We start from the raw sequence: 23,906 nt of genomic DNA on the forward strand, positions 1-23,906 counted from the left end.
ACTGAGCAATCCGCTGAGGTTCAACTGTGTCACATGTTCTGATCCTGAGCTCCCTTGAAGATCTGGCATGACTTATAATTTATCTTGTCACAGAGCATATATCATATAATATATACTGTAACTTACAGCATATAACAGGGAAAACTTTGTTTCAGGGTGGGATGCATTAATGTGATGATCTTATGTACCCTTTACCTCTCACTACTGCAAACTCATACAACACACTAGCAATTAAACATATATTCAGTTCATAAAGCTTTTATTTGTTTTACCCGGTCTTGGCTGTTGTAAACACTCGGTGTTATGTAAGTCATTCCCGTGAAGAATCCTCTGGAACAAGTAGCATCATGGGAAGTGATGTGTCTTGTATTTGGCAGCAGAGACAGCAGTCTGTTTGGAATAACTAGAAAATACATCTTGTTTAGCATAATAGTGACAGCCACTGTGGCTGTAAAAGGAAGAGTGCCACTTACAGAAGTCCAAACATGAACTACACAACATCCAAGCAAAAAAAGGATTATATTAGCCAAAGATTTCATTAAACAGGATCTGACTCAGGCTGTTTTCAGACCAGCATTAGCACTGCATGAGGCCACTGCTTTGGCACAGTGGGGGTCTGGGTGCAGAGGGCTCCGGCAAAAACATTGAGCCTGGCTAAACCAGCGTGTGATAAAGATGAATCTCGGCATGAAGGGCAAGCTCTTGATTTACTAGTCGATCTATATTCCTTCCCTCATGACTGGGCTAACCTGTAAGGGCCAGACATTTAAATGAATTCACAAGGTTCTGTTTATACTGTTTGTTGGCATGTACGTGGTCATAAATGTTAGGCTGTACACAGACTGTCCACATGGACCCTTGTTGACATGGGCAGATGACAACATTTTTATCACACAGACCCTCCTGGTCACACAGATGTCATATTAAAAGTATAAATTGATCTTTAGGTATAGGGTGTGAGGCTTGAATCAACTGTAGGAGCTGGTCCTTTGCATTTAAAGGATCCAATTGAGGCTGTTCAGGCACCTGATTAGGATGACCCCAAGACGCTTCCTTCTGGGGGTTTTCCAGGCATGTCCAACTGAGTAAAGACTCTGGCCAGAACCACAACACATGGGAGGGATTATGTATTCCATCTTGAACAATTTGGCATCTACCAGGAAGAGCTGGAGGACATGGCTAGGGAGAATGAAGTCTGGACTATCTTGCTTGGTCGCCGTTACATTTTGGTTTTAAACCTTATCAAGACACTAAAACACTGCACAGCATTTTATGACATTACAAAACAAGAATTTGTTACGCTGGAAAGTTGTCAAAGCAGCAATCATTTTATCTTTTGTTGCAACAATTGCCGGGTAGACAGTAGAAATACAAAGTAATCCCCCAGGAATGTGCCCTTGCAAGTATGTGATTGGCCAGTGCAGGGCCTTGCCAGATGACATTGCATTGGGGTCCAGCAAAAGTTGAGCCAGGTGCACCTTTTTTGCCAGATGACCATGCATTTTTTTGCTGGAGCCCAGCACAGCAGTGATGCCAACATAGAGCAATGTCATTCAAACAAATAAGAAAGCTCTTGCAGTGCTGTTGTCTGTTTCAACCACGTGGACATGGATGAGCAGAAAAAGATGGATGGATGGATAGATGGATGGATGAATGGATGGCTCAACTTTGGCTACAAAGCAAAGTAACCGTGTTAGTCTGCTCTAGTCAATCATATATGTGCTGACACACAGTCATGGTAGGTTACTTTGTAACATGAAAGGTGTTATTCTACAGTTATTTTGCTATCAGCTGTCTTTCCATAGTGCTAAAATCCTGTCCCATAATACTGTAAACCTCTGTGCAGTGTTTTGACATCTGATAAGACTTGAAACTAATAGATGGATTACTCAATCCGTCCTTGATCATATTTCATCGCATCAACTTTTCTGGTAGCAACACAGAATCAAAATCACAGCCCTTTGCGTTGTTTTAATGGAGTGCTGTTTTTTGTCTGAACACCTGCTTGCAAACATAAGAAAATCCCCCTGCCCTGATGCTGTTACACAGAGTTGCTTACAATGAATGATCAAGTGTGAGTTTAGATTGCTCAAGGGCACTTCAGCATGTCACAAGGCTGTCTACAGTGATCCAAGGTCAGGCTCTAATGTTCCATCAAAAGCCCCACTGAGCACAGGTACCGTCACCTTCCACTACAGCAAACATCACATGCACACACGTTCTGCGAAGGAAACATACGTACAGTAAGTAGATAAATTAAAGCCAACAAACAAAGCAGACACACATTCTTAAGCTTTGATGCAAATTTGAGTTCTCTTTCCCTGCTTCTCTTCCTCCGACTCTCTCTCTCCGACACACCTGTCCTCCCCCCTTAGGCACATCTTGTAGAGAACCATCCCTCTCCTCTCCTGTCAGTAGGAACAAATGAGCCGGGGCATGTTTCTTAGTGTGTGTCTGTGCGTGTGTGCAGGGCAAACTTCCTGTCTGTCTGGCCTTCCTCTCTTTTGCTTCTCCCCAAAACACACTCACACACCTGCTCCGCACTGTTACCCTCTGACAGATCACTGACACGTTGTCTCTAGGCCATGCTGTACTGTGTGTGTATGTGTATATGTGTGTGTGTGTGTGTGTGTGGTTACAGACACCACACCCCACACCCCCACTGTGTCTGTCTGGCAATTGCCATTTCTCAAGGAGCTAAGGAAGGGAGGGAGTGTGGAGGGCAAGAGCCTTGATGTGAGTGTGTTTGTTGTCAGAGGGTTTATTAATAAAGATGACCTCAGCCCGAGCTGCTCAGAGGGTGTTTCTTTCTTCCTTTCTTTCTTTTTTTCTCTCTTTGTGACTCCCTGATCTAGTCAAATAATTGTTATTTTGAGAAGGAGACCGATTGCATGTATTCATACATAAATTTAAGTTCATTCTCCTTTCTTCTCTTTCCTCCAATGTCATTTTGTGGCAACAGTCTGAGGTTGTTGCTTTCTTGTTTGCGTGGACTCGTAATGCATCTTTGCTGTCTTTGCGTGCATGGAAGCTCATCCGTGTGTGTGCATGTGGGTGGGTGGGTGGTTGTAACAGGGATAATCCTTCTTGATATAACTCCTTTATGTCTCAGCGTCTGAGGATGTGATTATGTGCTTCATTATGTCGAGCTAAACAGGTTGAGTCCACTGTGTGCGTGTGTGCAGACGTCAGTCACCTGCTGTGTGTGTTAGGAAGAACAGATGTCCTCACAAGAATAGAAAGATGAGTAATTTCCTTCAAAGTGCAGGGCATCACTGCCTGTCATCACTCCGGCTGTCTGTCTCCGTCACTCGCTATAAGTTGACTGGTATGGCTTGGTTAATAGTTAAAGGGGCAGTTCACTCAAATTACAAAAAGTCATTCTCATTCTCTTTCAGATAATGAGATTTTGAGATTAGGAGTTATCAGATCCTGGGATTTCTGCCTTCACCTCAGGAGATGAATGGAATTTAGTTTGTCATGCTCACAGCACTCAATAAAATCTACTTAAAGGAATAAATCGACATTTTGCCTCGAGTTAGATGCAAAGCTACATCCTGTCTTTGTGCTGTGCTAAGCTAACTGGCTGCTGGCTGTAGCTTCATATTTAATTGAGAAATATGAGAGTGGTGTCAATCTTCTCAACTAACTTTCAGGAAGGAAGAAAATAAGTATATTTCCAAAAACGTCTAACTATTCCTTTAAAAAAAATAGCCCCTGATACGCTGGATGAGTCATTGGAACTACTATTTACTGAAAAAAACTGTTGGCTGTTTATTCGCTGGTCTTGTCTGTTTCTGTTATTTTTTAATTGCTGTGAGTACCTCAAACAGAATAACATTCATGTTTTATTTAGGGTGAACTGACCTTTTAATCATTGATTCAGGAAAGCAAAGCAAAGTTAGTCAAGGTTGATAGCTGCATGTGAAGTCAGGTTACAGTAGGTGAGGTAGACATTGTCAGTAGTAGGAGGTGATCTCATTTGTTTAGCTGTCTACCTCCCCTCTGTAACCGCCCCGGAGGGCTGGAGCTGGACCCTGAGTGGGACAGCCAACTAAGCAATGGACCCCCAGAGGCCCGGCAGTTACCATGGAGGGGGAGGGCAGCCCTCATTTTGCCCTCTGTCTGCCCCGCCACAATGAACACAGAGGCCATCAGGGACAGGTCCTCCTGCAGCCTGGGAGAGCCACAAAATGAGATAATGCACAGAGCACACACCATTACTGTCACCTCTACACACACACACACACACACACGTGCAGGGCAGATGCAAGTATGCACACGTGCACAAATTAGGCTTCACAAACACATAACACCCAGTGGGATTATGCATGTGGTGCACGTTCGAACACACGCACATTAACACACACTCAGGAGTGGATTCATGAATTGATCCACGCTCACATATATTACTCTAAACCTTCCTCTCTGTCAATAATCCTGCACCCATGTTGGTTTTCCTGGCCATTTGCTATTTCAGCTGCAGCTCCGACTCTCAGCCAGTTACATTTTGTTGGACAGACAGCAACAGCAGTGAGAGGAAAGCTAATGAAACAGGATATCCCCGCCTCTGGTTATTCCACAAGAGAAGAAGAAAAATCACACTCACTTTGACCTTGAATGAGTGTATAAAATAACAGAGTATGCGGAGATGCTGCGTGTTCACCAGGATAATCTTATTCACCTTTGGGCGCCGTTGTTCTTAAGGGCCCTTGCAAGATCTGAAATGCTGCTTACTCCCAGGTAATGGTTCAGGCTCTCCTTCAGGGTGACACTTGAGTCATAGCAGTTCGTCTTCTATGGACAGTTTAGTCACATGTGATGTCAGGAACAATGATGTGAAATTACAAGCAGAAAAGAACAAGATTTCCAAGAATACTATTAATGTGGATGCCTCTTTTCTCACTGATGCCCATTCATGTCTGAAAATAAAGATTTTTCTGTATCTTGTGTGAAGGTTATAAAACACAGATGTTGAATAAAAACTGAAGCAAAGTGTGCGTATTTGTGCAGGTATTTAATGATGAACGGATAATTGAGGATAAAAGTCAGAGGAAAAACAAGATGGATCTTTTTTTTCTGTTCTTCCATCTCTCACAAATTCCATCAAAGGTTGCAGAATTCTTCCCCATTATATAGCACTTTAGCATCCAGGTGTTTTCAGCTATCTTGCCTTCATTGGTGTGTATCTAAAGTTGTTTCTGGTCTCTACATTTCATCAGTGTATCAACATATCTTTACAAAAGAAACATAAATGACTTAAAGTACCAGACATACAAAAACATAACAACCAACATTTCAAATATTTCTTGCAAAATAAATATTTACTCTTTACCCATCAATAGATAAAAAGGGTTGAATCTCCGTTTTTCATTACAAAAGTCAAAATGTTATACTCTTACTATACTATACTCTTATCTACAGTTGTATTTAACAACTGAAATTTCTATTTCAGTTAAAGGAAACAGTACCTCAGACTCCAAGACTATACTTTAAAGCAGAATTAATTGATTTTTTGGCCACTTGGGGGAAGCTGACATTTTGCATATCATCACTACATTCTGGGCATATGGCATACAGTGGGTTTTTGAAACTGAACCAAAACAGCTTAGCTAAAAAATCTGCAAAAAAAAAAAAAAGCTAAAACGCTTCATATAGTTAAAGGGGAAAAGCACAGTTTGATGAGTTTGTACATATGAATGACACCTTTCACATTACACATAGTCATTAAATCTATTTTTAGTATAATAATATTGATTAGTGCAGTTTTAACGAAACTTGCTAGGACAGGTTACTGTTGGTAAAACAAGTTACCAGTCACAGCATACACTATTTGATTAATTTCAGATTGGCTAAGCATCATTGATTTTGAGATAATCAGTTTACTTGCTTTGTTGCTTTTATCTCCCATTCCACTTCATTGATGGAAACTTGACTTGTGAGTTAGAGAACCACAAAATGTGTGTGTAATGAGAAAAGCAGATAGTAAAAGTGGTCCAGCAAAAGGCACTGGAATGTTGCAGGTTTTATGAGGGATCACCTCTGCAGGAGGGATTTGTTTGACTCTATTCCTTTATGAGACAAATATTGGGATGAATCTCCTCATTGCCCCAGGCCTTGTTATGAAAAGGCCAGGGCCCAAGCCAGTGCTTTACTATCACATCCTCCCACTTAAGTAAACAGATGTCTCATACAGCACACACACACATGCATGCATGCACACAGAGACCTCCCAAACCAGGCTCATACTGCCCTCATTTTACAGAGCTTTCTTTCACTCATACACCTCAAAACATACACTTATATGCTTGTAGTATTATAAACCAAGGTATTAATTCAGTTGAATGGACTCTCTGCCCTCATGGAGTGATTTAATCTCTTAACTTTCAAAACATGAAGAAACCTTTTAACCCTGTGGATTCTATGCCTATGATATCAAGCACGTGTGCATATGTTGCAGATATATCAACAACTGTGAGCATTTTTCTTCCTCTGCTGTGTGTATGTGTGTCTTCACCGGTTTAGTTCGCACACCAGGTGCTGCTCTGTATTTCGTGTCCACCGTGGCTCCTGAGAGCTCTGGCACAGTGAGAATAATAATCACAGCTCGCTCAGCTCAAACCAATATCAGTTGCCAAAACCGCCAACGCAGGCTCCGCACTTCACACAGGAAATGAGTGGATGATAGTGGAAAGGTCCCACTTCACTGAAAAAATCAAAATTGCAATCACTTTATCTGTCAACACCAACAAATGTGGAGGTTTTTTGTTTTTTTGTTTTGTTTTGTTGGTCATGGTGCAGAGACAATAGGGCTTCAAACTGCTCGTTCTCACTGCCAGAAGCTCGGTTGATGCGTTCTGACCGACTGCAGTGCCAGAGGCTTTGATAGCATCTGTGCTGTGGGCTGCAGTTACAAAGTTTGGAGCTGGCAAAGCGTATATTTTCCTGTGGTACTGGTAATGTAAGGGCACTCATGAAAATAGCAGAAAGTTCACCTTTCATCTCTGCAACCACTCTTCATTTTCTTTTTGTGACAAATAGATATCATAAAGAAATGAAAAGCTTTCAATAACTTACAAGCACCTCCTTTTAGTCAATAATTCACTTTTAAATGTTTTTATTCTGAGAGTTTTAATGTCCCAGAGAAACAAGATCTCATAAAAAGTATCAATACCACTTTTTTTTTTTTTAAAGGGCTACAAAGTTGTAACTAATGCCTTTATTGATGGTAATAAATAATTTACTAATGCCCTATAGATCAGTTATAAGCCATAATAAGAAAACATTTTGGGTTTCCAGTTTGTGAGAATTGGTGATAGTCCAATAGAATCTACAATATAATCCTATAATAAATGTTAAATAAGTTATCAATAAATTGATTTTGGTACAGATCATCTGCAGCCCTATTGCAGAAGGTAAGAAGTGGTCATATGGTCCAATTTCTCAAATGGATTTTCCACAAGCTGTCAGCCCAAAAGTTCCTCTTATTAATTATCTAAAAAACCTTAGTAATGAAGAAATTAACATTAATAAAGCCATTTGGTACTACTTGTAAAAGTGGTACCAAATGATCAAATTCAAAATTTTAAGGGTACAGAATGACATTAGCCAGAACTGTTAAAATGACAATATTGATCCTCAAAGCCATACATCTCTTAAACCCTGTAACAGTGATAGTAACACAGTGCAGACACAATATTTCACATACAGGGCAAAGCATGAAGAAGACAAATGCTACACCGTCAGCTGTATATCAGTCATTTCTATGGTACACTGAATAATCGATCCTTCACTTGAGTATGGATTGATGACTCTCATGAGGGATCTCAGTGGGAATTGACTCTGTCGTGCCTTGGCACTCATAATGGGCTCAGTAAATGGCGGCCGCCTCTAATTTTAGCTTGTAAATCACAACCTGCGAGTAATGGGCTGCACTTAGAGGGGTCAAAGTTTATGACTAAATCACTCAGGAGGAAAAAGTCTGTAAAGTCAGCCTATGCGGCTCAATCTTTTTTTGGTTTTTGAAAGGGGTGCAGGTGTTAGCGGTGGTTGGGATGGGGTGACGGGAAGGGGGGGGTTGGCAGTTGGCGTTCATTGCTCAGATCTAGCTCTGACCTTGGCCAGATGTCCACCAAGATGGAGTGTGTGTGCAGATATGTGTGTGTCATCAACCAGGTTTTCGGAGAGTGCTCAGCTCTAATAAGGACTGGCAGGCATTTTGTTGGGCTTTATTGCCACGTGCCTCTTCCAATCCTGCCGCTGATTAGAGCTGCCATTACTGGCACGCGCATGCACACTTATGCGCATGCACATTGACGCAGACCCACACACTTTGGCACACGGTCAAGGCTAGTGATTAGCATCCCATTGCGTTGTCTTGTACGGTGATCAAACAGAGCACGGAGTTGTGCTCTTGCCGAGGCCGATTGGAGGAAGTGACGGGTAGATCGTCGCTCCACTTTAACCCTCTCATCAGGGTGCTGTCAGCTTAGACAATGTCAAATTTGGTGCAAAGCAATTAAAGGCCCGGGCTGTCACAATCGAGCCTGATAGGCAAGGCTCATATAGTGGCAGCATGCAGGCATACATATCAACACACATTCAGGCAGGGAAACAAACTCAGCCATGCTCACACACATGCATTCACAACACATCCACCCACTTACACACACACATACATTTACAATAAGCATGCAGGCGATTAGCTCAGAAAGTGCAGGTTTAAACTGTTAGTCATTGCTGATTCACAAGCGGCTGGCTGGCTTCCACACAGCCACTCACTGTGCTGCCTGTCAAACACACAGGCAGCCAGCAGCTGGAAGTGTATGTGTAAGTGGGTGGATGTGTGTGTGTGTGCGCGCACATGCGTGTGTGTGTTCTTGAAATCCTGCTTTTTAACCAGACCCCCCCCCACACACATACACCCCCATTCTGACCCTCTTCCTCCTTTTTGGAATCCCTCATGTGTATCTGCCTGTATGTGTGCTTGAAGAGTATATGGGTTTGCATTCGTTTGGATGTGCATGGACGCATGCATATTTGTGTGTGTGTGTGTGTGTGTGTGTGTGTGTCTGTGTGTCTGTGTGTGTGTGTGTGTCTGTGTGTGTGTGTTTGTGTGGAGCCTTGCAGGGTTTTGGCTGCTGTGTTCTCCTGGATGAAGCCAGTGGAAAGCTGAGGTCTGGATGACTTACTTATTTAGGAAAAATCCACCAGAGATGGCCAGAGTGCTGCTGTGCTGTCACATAGCCGTGTGTGTGTGTGTGTGTGTGTGTGTGTGTGTGTGTGTGTGTGTGTGTGTGTGTTTCAGTTCATGCAGCCCTTTAGGTAACCCAGCCAGTGGCCTCAGTAGCAACAGTATATTTTATTTAGGAGAGATTTTTTCCTAACAGCCTTTAAAATTATTCTGCTGCTGTTAAAGCTTCTGCAGTCCCAGGTGGAGACATTCACTGAAGGGTTAAACGCTCTACCAGAAGCAGTTAACACACACACACACATTCATATGGTGAGTTACCCATAGCCACGAGGCTCCTGATTAAGTTTAAATTCACTTTCCAGCACATTTAATTAATCTAACTTGATTTTGGAGGACCTGCCATCAAATAGAATTGTAGATTTTTATGTATCTTGCATTTTGTTTTCTTGCAACGATCAGAAGAGGATTTTACCAGTCTGTGGGTTGAAAGGCATGTCATATGGGAAATATCAGACAGGGGTGCGGGTAATGTAATGATTTTTTTTCATAAAATAACTCATTTATTTACTAAGATTTTTTAAATTAAAAATGTTTCTCAGAGATTTCCAGTGTTCATTGTTGTGAGAGTTATGCCAAGGGTCTGCGAACAATTTGAGTCTTTCTCTTGTGTTTGAATCAATAAAGTCTAATGAACATCACAGCTTTTCCACTCGATAAAGTGCAGTGCAGTGAGCACAGAGTGTAGCTGAGTTTCCAGAGTTTAGTTTATTGACAGCAGTGAATGAACTATGATGGTGTCAGAGGCTTCCTTTATATGCTCCCTCTGTGTAACACTAGCCGGCCCATATGTTACTGACAGTATCTGCTTGGCCCTCAGCGCTCTCATTGTGATTAGTGAGCCATTGATGTTGACATGAATCCTGGCCTCTGCACACACACACAAATACATACACACACACACACACACACACACACATACTGGCTGGGATTTGGCAGTTAGTTATGTGATCTGCAGTGTGAACCCTGGGATCCAATGTCTGTGAGCCTCGAGGGTTCAGGTGTGTTCCTGATACATGTGGCTTTGTATGTGCGAATGGGTTTTATGTGGTATTGACGCCCAGTCAAGTAATTAAAATGGCAACTTTTGTGGCAAAATTAAATAATTCCTATTAAATCACTGCTATCATGTGTCAAAGTTTGTGTAAGTTCAATTTTGGTGAACTTTGATACGTGAATTTGGTCCGTTGTCTTAGTGCTAATCTTTGAGGGAACAGAGAACTAAAGAGTTCAAAATGGAGGAAACTACTAGCTTTTTTGCATCATCTACTTTTATTTAACCTTACTGTGGCAGACTATAAACTGTTCCATAAATGTGGAATAGCTTTCAGACAGCTGCTGTATGTAACAAATATATCGTTTGAAAAAACTGTGTGAACTTAGTGTCGCGTTAGCAACTAAGCTAACAAGATTGCTTGCTAAGCTTGCATTTTTTCCCCTTTTCCTTGTTTGTATATTTGTACATTTTAGCATGTTTGGAGTGTGTGTGGATACATATTTGGCCTTGTGCACATATGAATAGCACAGCTGTTTGTATTTGTGTGTACTTATTTGTTTGGAATTGTCATCTCTGAGAGGAACATTAAATTGATTTATGCAGCCTTGCCAATCTCACATGGACATACTGTACATGCATGCAAACACACAAACTTTCACCCTTGTCACTCATCACCCCTCTTTTCTTGTCGTCTTCTCCTTTAGCCCAATGTGACCTTCATCTGAGTCGAGTGTCTCTATTCAACATTCACGAAGAAGACGGAAGCAAAAAAACTGAAAGGGAGATTAAGAAGAAAGCACACAGACGCACGGGGGAGGAGAAGAAAAACAAGTAAGAAAGTAAAAACAGAACAAAGGGTGGAGAAGAAAAACACAGCAGCATCTTTTCTGCCGCCTCCGAAACCTTCCTTTGCAAACAGCACAACTGGCATAGTGAATCTGAAAGAAGAACAGAGGAAAGAAAGGAAGAGGAATGGGGGTGCATGTAAAATGAACAAAGAATCAAAACAAATAAGAAAGTGAATATGAGGATGAAAAGGAAAATGGTGCAGGAGGGGGAGGGAGGGAGGGCGGCAGTTGTCAAAACAGGACGTGGAAATTACAGGCATTTTCAGGTACTCCCGGAAAGAAATTATTCTAGAGCAAGACAAAGAGAAAATGGAGAGGGATGCATGAGCCATGAGATAACAAAGGAGCACAGAAAAAAGAAAAGGGAAAATGAAAGAAAAATGTTGAGTCCAGTTGGATATTGGGTTTTAGATTTTAAAACCATTTGTTAGGGAAGATGCTGAAGGTTATTGGTGGAAGTCATGAAAGACAGATTTAGAAGAAGAGCAGTCAAAATCGAAGCAGCAGAGGCCAAGATATCCAGACTTTTAATCCATAGTATGGGTCAAGCTTCGAAAATGTTTGATCCTACATGTCCCATAATGCAATTCGATAGCATCTTCCTATATTCTATATTCTTCCTGCCTGGTAAATGCCCACTTTTTTCGAACTCCTCACATCCAATCTGTAACATAGACTTTCTGTTGAAAAATTTAAATCTCGAGCCAGTCAGAGATGACCCTGATGACATCATCAGGGTCATTTTCTCAAGACTTTGGAAAGCTCACACCAGTTCCACTCAAAACATTATGGAACTGTCTTTACAGCTCCTCATGACAAGTAGACTGGCCTTTATGTGTAAAATCAATGAGTGAGTGCCCCTTGCCTTCTTTTGTAGATACCATGCTTTAAATTACGATGACATTTAATCTATATTTGATTTTAGAATTTGAAAGGACAGTACAGGTGAACAGCAGTAAAATATGAGGCAGTGCAAATACATCATTTTCTGGCAGGCACCATACCAGGTCTCAAGAAACCTAGATGTGGTTTGAAGTAGGGTTATAGGATAATAGTAAAACAATTTAAATTTTTTTTTTTTTTTTTTTGGATTACCAATATTAATATACAGTAAGTGTAGATTTTTTAACAATCAAGTCAGGACCCCAGCTCTTAGATTATACTCAGAGAAACTGTGGTTATAATCCATAACCAACACTTTATTGTTTCCCCTTCACTTTTGACACCAAACCTATGTACCTGTCATAGTAGAACAGTGGATGTCACTATATGTGGATGTGTGTTAGTAGGTGGCCATCTCCTGTTTGCGATGAAGGGCTCCCTCATTTTCGATCAGTTGTCTGCATGATCGAGTGACTGGGAGCTCCAGCAGACTTGAGTAAATTGCCTCCTATAAAAAAAGTAATTTGTATCCTCAACTTGCCATCACAGAATACTGCGACACTTAGGCAGAAGAGGGATGCACTTAAAAAACACACACACTCATACACCATGATGACAACAACGACCAAGCAGCGCGCACGCACATTCACACACATCAACACAGAGGTGTGAAAAAACAGCCTCAGGCAACATTTCTCTATTCCTCAATCCATAGTTTTTCCCACAAGAGAGTGTGTGTTTCTCTCTCTCTCGTCACAATGCGCTTATCCCTTATTCTCTGTAATAATTCTGGATTTCTCTTTCTCTCTCTCTCTGTCTGTGTCTATCACAGTGTGTGTTTATCTCTGTGAGGATATTGGTTGCAGATCATGAATAGCTTTTTGACACCGAGAGCTTGGGGAAGGAAGGTGGGGGGGGGATGGGGAGGTGCAAGAAAGATGGAGGTGGAGGTAATGTACATCAAAGCAGCGTGACAGGTGTCAGGTACGCACAGATAAATGTGCTGCACTTATATGCATGCCTCATACCGACCCAATCATAATACCAGAACTGCAGAGCTCATGCACAGATTCCTGCACATTTCTACTGCTGTGTATTCTCAAATAGTTGCAGAGGTCTTTATTTACCTCTGTTGCAATGAAGTGAGCCTTTATTTGAAACAGGTATATGTTTACTGGCCTTTATATATTTTAGTAAGACATCTCCCTGTTTTCTGATCCACTCCTGTTATTGCTGTTGATGCTGTTTGCTGGTAATACACACTCAGCACTTCCTCCATGCTTATATTTCCACAGCACTAATTCCATCAGTACAACAACATCATTTTGTCATACTGGCCGTGCTGTTGCTCTGAGACTCCCTGACAGAATTTTTCATCCACTAATTTTTTGCTGTTGTTTCCACTTTGTTTTTGTTTTTTTCGATTGCTGTCAAGCCACTGTCAACGCTTTCTGCAACAGTGCTTCACATTAAAAGCCCTCTAGAGGATTGAAGGGCATAATCCCTCCCTCTCCTAGGCTTTTAATTTGAAGCGTCAGCAGGAAGTGTTGATTTTTATTGAAGGTAGCTTAACTCCAAACAAAGAATGGCAAAGAAGAGATTGGAATTTATCGGTTGAATGAGATCAGCTTTTTGGTTAAAGGGATAGTTTGAGAAATAAACTTTTTCTTCTCTTCGCTTTCTTTTTGCAAGAAAGTGAATAAGTGAATGCCGTGTGTTGTTGTATCGATGGAATTACTGCTGTGGAGATGTAATGTTGAACTGACCATGTGAGCCACCTACTCAAGTGTTTTGGGGTTTATACAGTAAAAGTTATTTGATCAGCTTTGAATTTATATTTCCATTGTTAAAGTAAAAATGCAAGAAGCCCCTGCTGCTACTTATAAGTATAGTGACATACACATATACACAAACAAGCAAGAGATGATGCTAACCCAACACACACACACACACAAGGTTCCCCTCTGTCAGGTTTGATGAGGTGAACGAGTGTGAACCTGCCGCATCTTGCATTCCTCCATCCTCCCTGTCCGCGTAGCAGCAGTCCTTGTCTCTTTATCGATCCCAGCTTATCTTCCCGTAAACCTGGACCTCTTTTCTCTCCTCCTCGCCTCAACCACCTCCTTCCCTCCTCTCCTTCCCCCCTTTTTTGCTATCGATCAGCCCGAGTGTTCAACAAAGTAGAGAGCAGACAGTAGTTAATGTTGAGCCGGGCCTGGAGGAGCGCTGCTCGCAGTTCGCGTATCGCCTTTCCCTCCTAATGGGTCCAATCAGGATCTAATAGACCCTGCGTTAGAGCATCGAGGCCCACCACTCCTTTCTTACTCTTCTCACCTTTCGCTTCTCATCTTCTCTTTCCCCTCTTGCTTTCTACAAATATCTATCTGCACTGTATGTCTGCCAGGTGCATTTTTAACTGATTACCGTCGATTTCGCTAACTGATCCGATAGCTGTCATTGGCAGATTTTTTTTATGCATTTATTCATCCAGGGAAGGATTTGCTTCTGCTGAGTATGCACAGAATTTTTTTCTGAAAAGTCCTGCTTTGCATTTTTACAGTAATGCACATTCATTCCTGGGAGCTGACCAGTACAACCACAGTCTGCTAATTTTGGCCGCTGGGAGCTGCCCAGTAGCAGAAACTCAACTCTTTCATTGTCTCCAGACTTCTCTCAGTTGCTGAGTACATCGACTCTTGCTGGGTTAAGTGCCTTGCTCAAGGGCACCTTCATTGTCAGTATTCGTTGAGTCAGAGGAAAGTGTCTCTCTTTATTTTCCTTTACAGTTTTTGCTCGCCTTTCAGCAGTTTGAATGGCTTATGTATAAAAAGTAAAATGGGAAAGTCAAAGAATAAAAGTGACATTAAAAGCGATGATTGAAGGTAATACAGAGATCAGTTTTATTACGATAGTAAGACAACACAATTTCTCAATTTCTTTCTTTAACCAACAGGGAGTTAGATAGATGACACTTGAAGGATGATTTCTATGAATAATTTCTACATTTGATACAATAAGAAACACAATTGATGACACACAACAAGGTTAGGCATTTCCCAGATTATGTAAACCAGTAGCTCCCAACATGGGGGTTGTGAGATAGATCTGGTCATTAAGAAAGGAAACCGGAAAAAAATCATTTTAGACTTTCCTCTAACATTGGCTTTTTTGTGACTTACTGGATCATTTAACTTTTTTGGTCTTGAAAAATAGAAGAAATTGTCTTTTTGGTTGAATTTCCCTCCACCAGTAGAGATACTACGGGTGATGAGGGGTCGCAAGAAAACATTGGTTTATTTTAAGGAGTCACAAAGCAAAAAAGGTTCAGAAAGACTTTTATTTAGACATTTATTTGGAGATAAATCTGAATTTTGTTTTGTCTTCCAAATATGTTTGGCTAACCTTTATTTCAGACATGTCTGATTGTCTGACTGCTCAGGTTTCTTTCCCTGTCAGACCTCTTTATAGTGATGTCGCTGTGTTCCCAGATCTCAGCTATTAACTTAATGAACACAGCATTATCATTAACGATACCATGATGACCAAAATTGAGAAAGTAAGAACCAAGTCATGAATGATGATCCTGATCAGAAGCAATTCAGTCACTTTTTAACCAATTACTGAGTGATGTTTTGGAACAAATCTGAACTAGCTGACTGTGTCTGAGCTCATGAACACCACAGCAGAGCCTGAGATACACAACATCTAATGAACATGAACACGTACTGAGAGAAACATTATGAATTCCGATACATCTAAATGCTAATACGGGAGGCGGCTGGAGAGGTAGAATTAAATGTGCTGAAAGCAGGAAGTGGTGCAGCAGCAAGATTGCAGTATTCAGCATTGATGCAGGCAGATAGCGTCTATATGGTCCATCCAGTGTTACAGATAGGTTGTGGTCATGTATGTTTGAACAGCATAAAGAAATACAATATATAAAAACTGCATTTAAGGTCCCTGAATCCTCAGCCCTGTTTTCTCCTATCGGCTTTATCATTCTATTCGTCTCTCTATCAGCCTCCCTCCCCACCTGCCTGCCATTGAGGTGTGTGTGGGCTGTTTCTATAGGAGTCCAGCTAGGTGTAACCTTTCTGCCCCATGGCACCTCACTGGGATCCAGGGCTCTGGGCTCAGTGTGAACTCCTGAACTCTTACAGAAAGAAACGCTCAAAGAACAAAATCGAGAAGAGGGAGAGGACAGAGAGAGTGGGAGGGAAAGTGAAAGAGTATTACAGGACAATTAGCCCCCCTAGGAGCATAGTAGGCGGTCTCCCCAAGCCAGAATACACTGGGAGTGTTTCAGGGACAGGGAGGCAGAGAGAGAAACTGAAGCGAGAGGCAGATAGTGTGTGTGTGTGTGTGTCTTAGTGTTTTGCATTCACACGCCCAGCGGTTGTTGTTCCGAAATGAGACAGTACGTCGGGCGCCTGAAGGTGTCAATACAACCGTTTCTATTATTCAGAGCTGATTATAGCGCTAAATCGTTCAGCGGTGAATACTTTTTAATGAGCTTTGAAATACAACAGAGAAAGTTTGTCAGCTTTTTTGTTTGTCTGAATCTGGCCGGCGGGGGAAACGAGCATGTTTGCCAGAGTGATTTGATTAGTGCGCTGGTGTGTGAGGAGCAGGTTGCAACATATGTGAGTGGTGATTTTGAAGATGATTTGAGAGTTCATATGACATGTGACAAAGCATTATTTTCATGTTTTGTGTGTACAGTACATGTGCGTTTACATATACTCATAGTTTCATGTGTGTATGCCGTCCATATATGTGAGCAGTCTGATTGAATTTGTGTCTGTGTGTGTTACCCTGTGGTTCATAAATCAGTCCGTTGCCTTGAGCAAGGCTGATCGACCTGTGACTACGTGGTGATCATGGACTAGCACACACGCACTTATAATGTGCATTGATGGCAGGTCCAAGCAGTATCCCAGCATCCCCTGGGCCTGCGCACAGGGCAGGCAGGTCGAGGCAGGGGAGAGTGCACAAGGGTTTTACCACCTCTCACTGCACTCATGTGTGATCATCGTGAACAACATACGCCACGCTGACAGCACAAGGTCGACCAGAGAAAAAGGAGAAGGAGAGCCAGATGGAGAGATTGAGAGAGTGGAAAACACAGACAATGTGTCTGCTTGCACATAAGTAGCCTGGTTATTGTTGGCTTTCTGCCGTAATCACATTTCGTAAATGTCATGAAAGTGAGACACCTGGTTTCCACAATCAGGATGAGGGATTAAGAGGAACCTGGTTAATGTAACATAGCTAGATTTCTGCTGGAGAAAGCTGAATTCTTGGCCGTGCATGAAACAAAGTTTTGAATGGGATTTTTACACATTTATGCTATACTATATTCTTTAAAATATGAAATACTGTATTAACACAAATATTATATGTATACCAGTAAAGTTACAGAATAACTGGATATGAAAGTACATCATTGTGAATTTCTCACGGCACCGCAAAAAAGGAAAATTAGTGCCCAGTCAAAAAATTGGCAGGCTAATGCAGTGTTTTTGTTGTTGTTTTTGAGGTAATTTAGGAACCATGTCACCATTACAATGTTTGTCCACTGACAAGTTTATTTTTCAACTGTAAAATGTTCTGTTCAGCAAAGATCTTGGGCAAAGTTAATAACCTAATTTAAAGGATCCATATGAAAAATGTTATGTTATGTTATGTATAGTATAGTATAGTATAGTATAGTATAGTATAGTATAGTATAGTATAGCCTCAGAAATCCAGTGTTGGTCAGGCGCTACTGAAAATGTATTGTGATATAGAGTTTTGATTATATTATCAAGCCCTATTAGCTTAATAAATAATGTAAGATGAAAACTTTCTGAAGCAAGACATCTATAAGGAACTCCTGACCACGTCTGCTCATTTCACTGATTAGCACTTTCAATCAGACAGACGTGGGTGACACACTGAGTGAAATTAATTGCAGCAGTGATTGGTTGGAATTAAAACCGTGGACCTCCAGGGCACAGGGTTCAGATCCTATGATTAAGACCATCTATGAACACTAAAAACTCTCCAGTCAAACTAAAACTAGTAAAGCAAAGGGATTCATAGACTGATTCATAGATTCAGACTGATATCCCTCAAGTGGAGGGAAATCAGTTTGGAGGGTCTGCAGGGCAGTGCAAAAAGCTATGAATACAATACAGATAAATAAAAAGTCTTTAGTGAACAGTTGCCTATTTACTCACTCAGCAGACACAGAGCAACATTAGCATTCATTTGTAGTTGTGTGTCTGTTGCCCTGATGAATGTAAGTCCAATATCCAGTCACCTCTTTGCTCTGTTCTGGTTTTTACCAACTCCTGAGGAAGAATCTGGTTCTTTAGCATCACTATGTTCACCAGCTTATTGCTAACTTTGTCTGCCTGCCGTTTAGTGCTTAGCAGGTAGCATACAGTGTCTTTATCTGTGTACCATGGCACAGAGATTTAATTTCTGAAAGCAGCTGCCTGCAGCAGTTGGCATTGAGATTGATAAAGAATGGTGAGATTGAGATACAATGAGCTGAAAGACACTAAAATGCCTGTAGAGCCTTTAGTGAACTGCAGTCTTGCAATCATTGTGTGTCATAATGAGTGACCTTTTTCAAATTACATGTAGCCATTTGGCCCATTGTTATATATAATATATATTTGTGGGGCTTTAATTGTCATTTAGAAGATTTTCTAACTTGTCAAACTTCTTAGAATTTTGTCCAATAATAAAATAATTTTAGGGCCAAGAACACTATTCCTGATATTTGCACCAAAACCTCATACAAGTCAAATCAGGGTTCAGCTATTGTTGCAGCTTTCTACTTATAGCTGTGAAATATCTCCATATCTCCTTCACTCCCCAAATGTTCTGAATAAGATCAGCTTCCATCAGGCCTGCGTCCACCGCAACAGACCAAAAGCACAGATGGTCTCGCTGTCCGATTAGCTGGACGTCAGTCTCTCCAGTTTCATCTTGCCTGCACCTCCTCTTCTATCACTTCCCCAGGTCTGAGCAGGTGTTTGGCCCACAGTCAGAGTCCAAATCAGATCCATTTCATCTGTAATCAGCTGGAGCCCCTGGCAATGATGGAAGAGATCAGAGCGCCGATCAAAGAATTATAAGCCAACCACGCCTGCCCAGCCGACCATGACACGGACAAGGTGGCGGCAGGGGGGCGGTGGGGGCGGCAGGGGGGTGAGGGGGTGTAGAGAGAGCGAGGGTGAGCGAGCAGGAGCTACAGCAGGGATGAAAGGAGGGAAGATAGAGATTTGAAGGCCTGCAGAATCTCCCAGGGGAGGGACATGAAAGAGCAGGGTGCTGGTGGGAGGCAGCGGTGAGGGAGGCTAAGATGTTACACTGCAAGCTCCCATGAGAGATTTTTTATTTTTTTGTGGACACTTCCATCAAGTAGAAATAGGTTGCTTTAAGTCAAATGCGGTGCTCAGTTCCGCTTCAATTTGAGGTAATTAGGATGGGAAGTGAATTTCAATCATCATGTGAAAGGAAAGTCAGTGACATTTACTTGATGCATTTGAATTGCTTGATGCCCCAGCTGTGGTTAGCAAATCATTAATTGTATGCAAATATAGGAAATGTGCCCAGGTGCGTGAAAATTGATGGGTGGCTCACATACTGAGCAGTTTTAAAGGGGGATTTCAAACATTTTTTCAGAAAATGTTTAATATGGTGTTGGATGTTTCAGAAGGATGCTACGGCAAGCATGATCACACACTCTTCTGCAATCATCTCCTACATTCATAGACACGCACACACTGCATGCAGCTGATCAAACCCCTCTTTGATTATCAGTCTTTCGTCTGTGCCAGCTCAACACAAACACACTGCACAGTCTGCCAGCACACACAGCCATAAACACACACATGCAGCTCTTTAATGTTGGCTGGTCAGCATGGACACTCAACACGTTTGTTCACACCTATATTCACAGATATGCTAATTAATGCTATCGCTTAGATGCAGACCCACTCAGGCTTGATATTGCCTTTAAGCCATGTATTCAAACCATGCAGACCCTCATACACAAACACACACACACACACTCTACCTGATGTAAGTGTCCACCTGTGTCTTTGTACAAAGACTCTCAGATGCTGAGTGTGCATGGTGTGTGTGTGTGTGTGTGTGTGTGTGTGTGTGTGTGTGTTTTTCACTGTCAATGGTGTGTCCATATCTGCTCCATTAGCGCCACACTGTGAATAAAAGCAGTGCATTAGCTCTGTTGCCTTCATCTTTCTTGTCAATGTATAGGAAAAAGCTTCTCAGTGAAATGTAGAGCTGAGTTTTTTCAGCACTGTTGCACGCATGGCCCTGCAACATTGTATGAATACTTGAGAAGAAATAGCAAAAAAAAAATGCTCAAGTCCATGTTGACTTCCCTCACTTCACATCCCACAAGTCATCAATTTTGCAGGGAGCTCTGTAACATGATATTTTTTCACTCCGATTTCATAGCCGTTTTGCTCTGGACTTGAACCCAGAACCTTGAAGTCTCTTCTTTGATGCATTGCCACAACTAGAGCCATTGTATATTTTTACATTTATATTCCAGGCATTTAGTTAGAGCTGTCATACAGAGCAACTTAGAGTGTGCGAGCTCAGATTCAAATCACTAAAGCTGTTTTTGAGGGACCTCCGTGTTTTTAAAGGCTGATCTCTGATCAAAACGTTTCAGCTGTAAAAAATTCATCTAAATTGGTGAAATTATCATATGATACATCTTCTCCCAAGGCTCTGTGATGGGCTCAGAGACTCTCAGATAACATTTTGAACCCTTCAGACTGCATTTGAATCACAAAAATGAAACCATGTGAACTCAGGTCACAAATTATCATTTGGCAATGAATCTTTCTGTGTGAAGAAAAGATCATGTTTTGAGCAATTTATCTTTAAAGACCTTTCCGAAAGTAAAGTTCAAAAAGCTGTGCTACAATGAAACTATAGGACCCACATTTTTCTTTTTCAGTATTGTGATATCCACTGTCTGTATGATGGAGATTCCTCCCTGATCACAGGTAGTGAGTATCATCACGGTGCAATGAACTCATATTAGCATATCTTATCAAGTACATCTTTTAAAGTCTTTTTTAAAACAAGTGGAAAAACCTGCCAGTGCGATGAGATAATTTGAACTGTTTCCTGTAAAAAAAAATTAAAAAATTAAAAAAAATTGACTTTTTTCAACACATTTCTCAAACTGAGTGCCATTTGAGATTTTCAAAAAATTCTTGAAACAAAATGAGTCTACAGCCATGCCAGCAACTCTGAGGCTGATAAATGTTAACATTAGCATGCTAACATGCTCACAATGACAATGCTAACATGTTGATATAATAATATAGTGTATAACGTATAATGTTTACCCTGTTCACCATCTTAGTTTAGTGTGTTAGCATGTTAACATTTGCTAATTAGCACTGAACACAGTGGACCAGGGGAATGTCATTGGTTTGTATTTGGTCATAACGAATTGCACTTGGAATTCAAATTTTGGCTATTTCTTGAATTGTGATGTTTTATAATTATTATTAAAATGACTAGTACCTAGGCTACTACTAGTAATTTCACCTCAAAATCCATAGAGCATTATTAGTCTTGCTCTCACCACTGAGACTCAGTGTCCCATGATGCTTTTAATGCTGTTTCAGAGGCTTTTCTACTTTGACAAGACTATTATTCTGTCAGAAAGCTCCTCTTTTGAATATTTCAAACGATCCAGTATTGAAAATATGTGTCCAACCATTCATGCACCAGTGCTGCTCCATCTTTCCACTATGATGATTACAAAGTAAGGGGAACGCGGCATAAAAGTCCTCGAGCGGCTCTCATCCCTCCGTCCACGAGGTGTGAAATCGTTTGATTCTAGCTTGTTCCATTTCAGTGAAAAAGACTTGTGAGTGTGAGAGTTTGCACTTGTCTGTATTTGTGTGTGTTTTTAAATGCTACAGGAGCAATAAAAGGTGGAGGGGCGGTAGGGGACGGGGTAGCAGGAAGGAAGGAAGGAAGAGAGCTGACGGTAGCTGGTGTGTTTGTTTTGCAGGGAGGCGAGAGAGGAGATGAAGGGTGGGGGCTGTCCTTTAGTCCATCCGTCTGTGTGTGTGTGTGTGAGTATGTGTGTGTGTGTGTGTGTGTGTGTGTAGGGGGGGGCAGTTACGGGTTAATGGACATTAAGTCTGTCCCAGCGTGATAGTCGGGGGAGGAGGGCAGTGGGTGATGCGCCCTGGCTCTCTGTTACCCACAGAAAAGGTCAGAGGTCGGGGTTAAAAGTCAAACAATGCCTGGAAGGACTAGCAATCAGCTGGGACTGCACCAGAGGTCAATGTGTGTGTGTGTGTGTGTGTGTGTGTGTGTGTGTGTGTGTGTGTGTGTGTGTGTGTGTGTGTGTGTGTGTGTGTGTGTGTGTGGTAATATGGGAGGAAGGGAAGGAAAAGGCTGCCAGGAAAGAAGACATGGAGAAAATGAAGGGCAGTAAGAGGACAGTGGAAAAAAGAGGATAGAAAGAAAGGAGGACAGACAGATACGGGTTGAAAACGTTCTTCTTCTTTTCCTTTTTTTTTCCCTTTTCCCCAGCATTCACTCACTTCGAAGAAACAATCCTGCTTTGCTTCTCCCTACAGGGACTCTTCTTACTTCCAAATACACTACAACAAGAAACACACATGCAAACACGCACTCAGGCTCAAATACACACGACACAAATCGACAGCCAAAACACACACAGGAGCTCAGCAACCTAATCAGAACATGTGGCCTATTTCTCTGTATGTTTTAATGAGCTCTCTATTGTGGAGTGCTGACTGATATTATTAGGCTGCCATGTCTTAGCTCATTAGCTAAACCAGGCTCAACAACACCAGCAGCTAAAAGATGATTTGATACCGCCTGCAGAGTTATGTGACACCACCGGACCTTAAAGAGGCTGTGGTGAGAGACAGAGCAAGAGAGTTAATTTGGTCATCAGGGTAGACCGAGGCTCAATCTCGCTTTTTATGACACAGCGAGGGATCATAATAGTCGGTTTGATAGAAAGAAAAAGAAAAATAGCCTACATCATACACTGAATAGCTGTTTCCCTCGGCGTTCATAAAGTTCCCAGAAGTTGTGCCTTGAAGATTCAATGTGCAGTTTTAGTAGCAGAATGACATCAAGTTCAGAGAAGCAGTCAACAACACTGTGTGGAAAACAATACTACCTAGCTAATTTGTTTTCACTTGATTGTTATTGTCCTTTGGTGAATGACTCCATTTTCTATATTGGCACGATATAGAATCCATCTGCTATATACTGTTAAAACAGCTAAATAAATCAAACTGTGGTGAACTGAAGAATATACATTTGGTGGTTTTCAAATGGTTTGTACAGTTACATGCTCTCAAAGCTATAACTACTGCTAGTGAGGTAGCCTGCTAGCTTGTTTACTGCCAGCTGTGTTGGCTAAGTGAGCTAATATTACAATGTTATATTAAAGAAGGTGGTGGAATGTAGTACATTTACTCTAGTCCCTGTACTGTAGTACTTTTTTGAGGCATTTGTACTTTATTTATGCCACTTAATACTTCTACAAAGGAAATATTTCACTTTATATTTGACAGCTGTTACTAGTTACGTTGCAGATTAAGATTTAAAATTCAAAATGTATACATTATAAAATATGATGCATTGTTACAGATTAAACCATCCAAATGCATATCCTTCAATATTAAATTGATATGTACACTTCAGTGCATCAGTAATAATCATTATGTAGTATAACAGCCTATATATCAGTATAACTGACAAAGTACAATTTTGAATGTAAGACTTTTACTTATAATTAAGTACTTTTTTTAGTATCGCTACTCTTATTTTAAAGTCAAGGATAGTAAGATAGGTAAGAACCACAACTTCCACCATTGCTTATGAG

The 23,906-nt window shown here is 41.3% G+C and overlaps 1 protein-coding gene across 1 annotated transcript in view; it reads left to right on the top strand.

Annotated features, from left to right (window-relative positions):
• sema4c (sema domain, immunoglobulin domain (Ig), transmembrane domain (TM) and short cytoplasmic domain, (semaphorin) 4C) overlaps window positions 1-23,906 on the top strand; it is a 94,814-nt gene that overhangs the window by 19,184 nt on the left and 51,724 nt on the right. Inside the window, exon 2 of the mRNA XM_042422362.1 lies at window positions 10,952-11,078. The gene's annotated coding sequence lies outside the window, so the exon portion shown is untranslated. The remainder of the gene's footprint in view (window positions 1-10,951; window positions 11,079-23,906) is intronic.

The sequence above is a fragment of the Thunnus maccoyii genome, chromosome 9 (assembly GCF_910596095.1).
Source record: "Thunnus maccoyii chromosome 9, fThuMac1.1, whole genome shotgun sequence".
Taxonomy (NCBI): Eukaryota; Metazoa; Chordata; class Actinopteri; order Scombriformes; family Scombridae; genus Thunnus; species Thunnus maccoyii.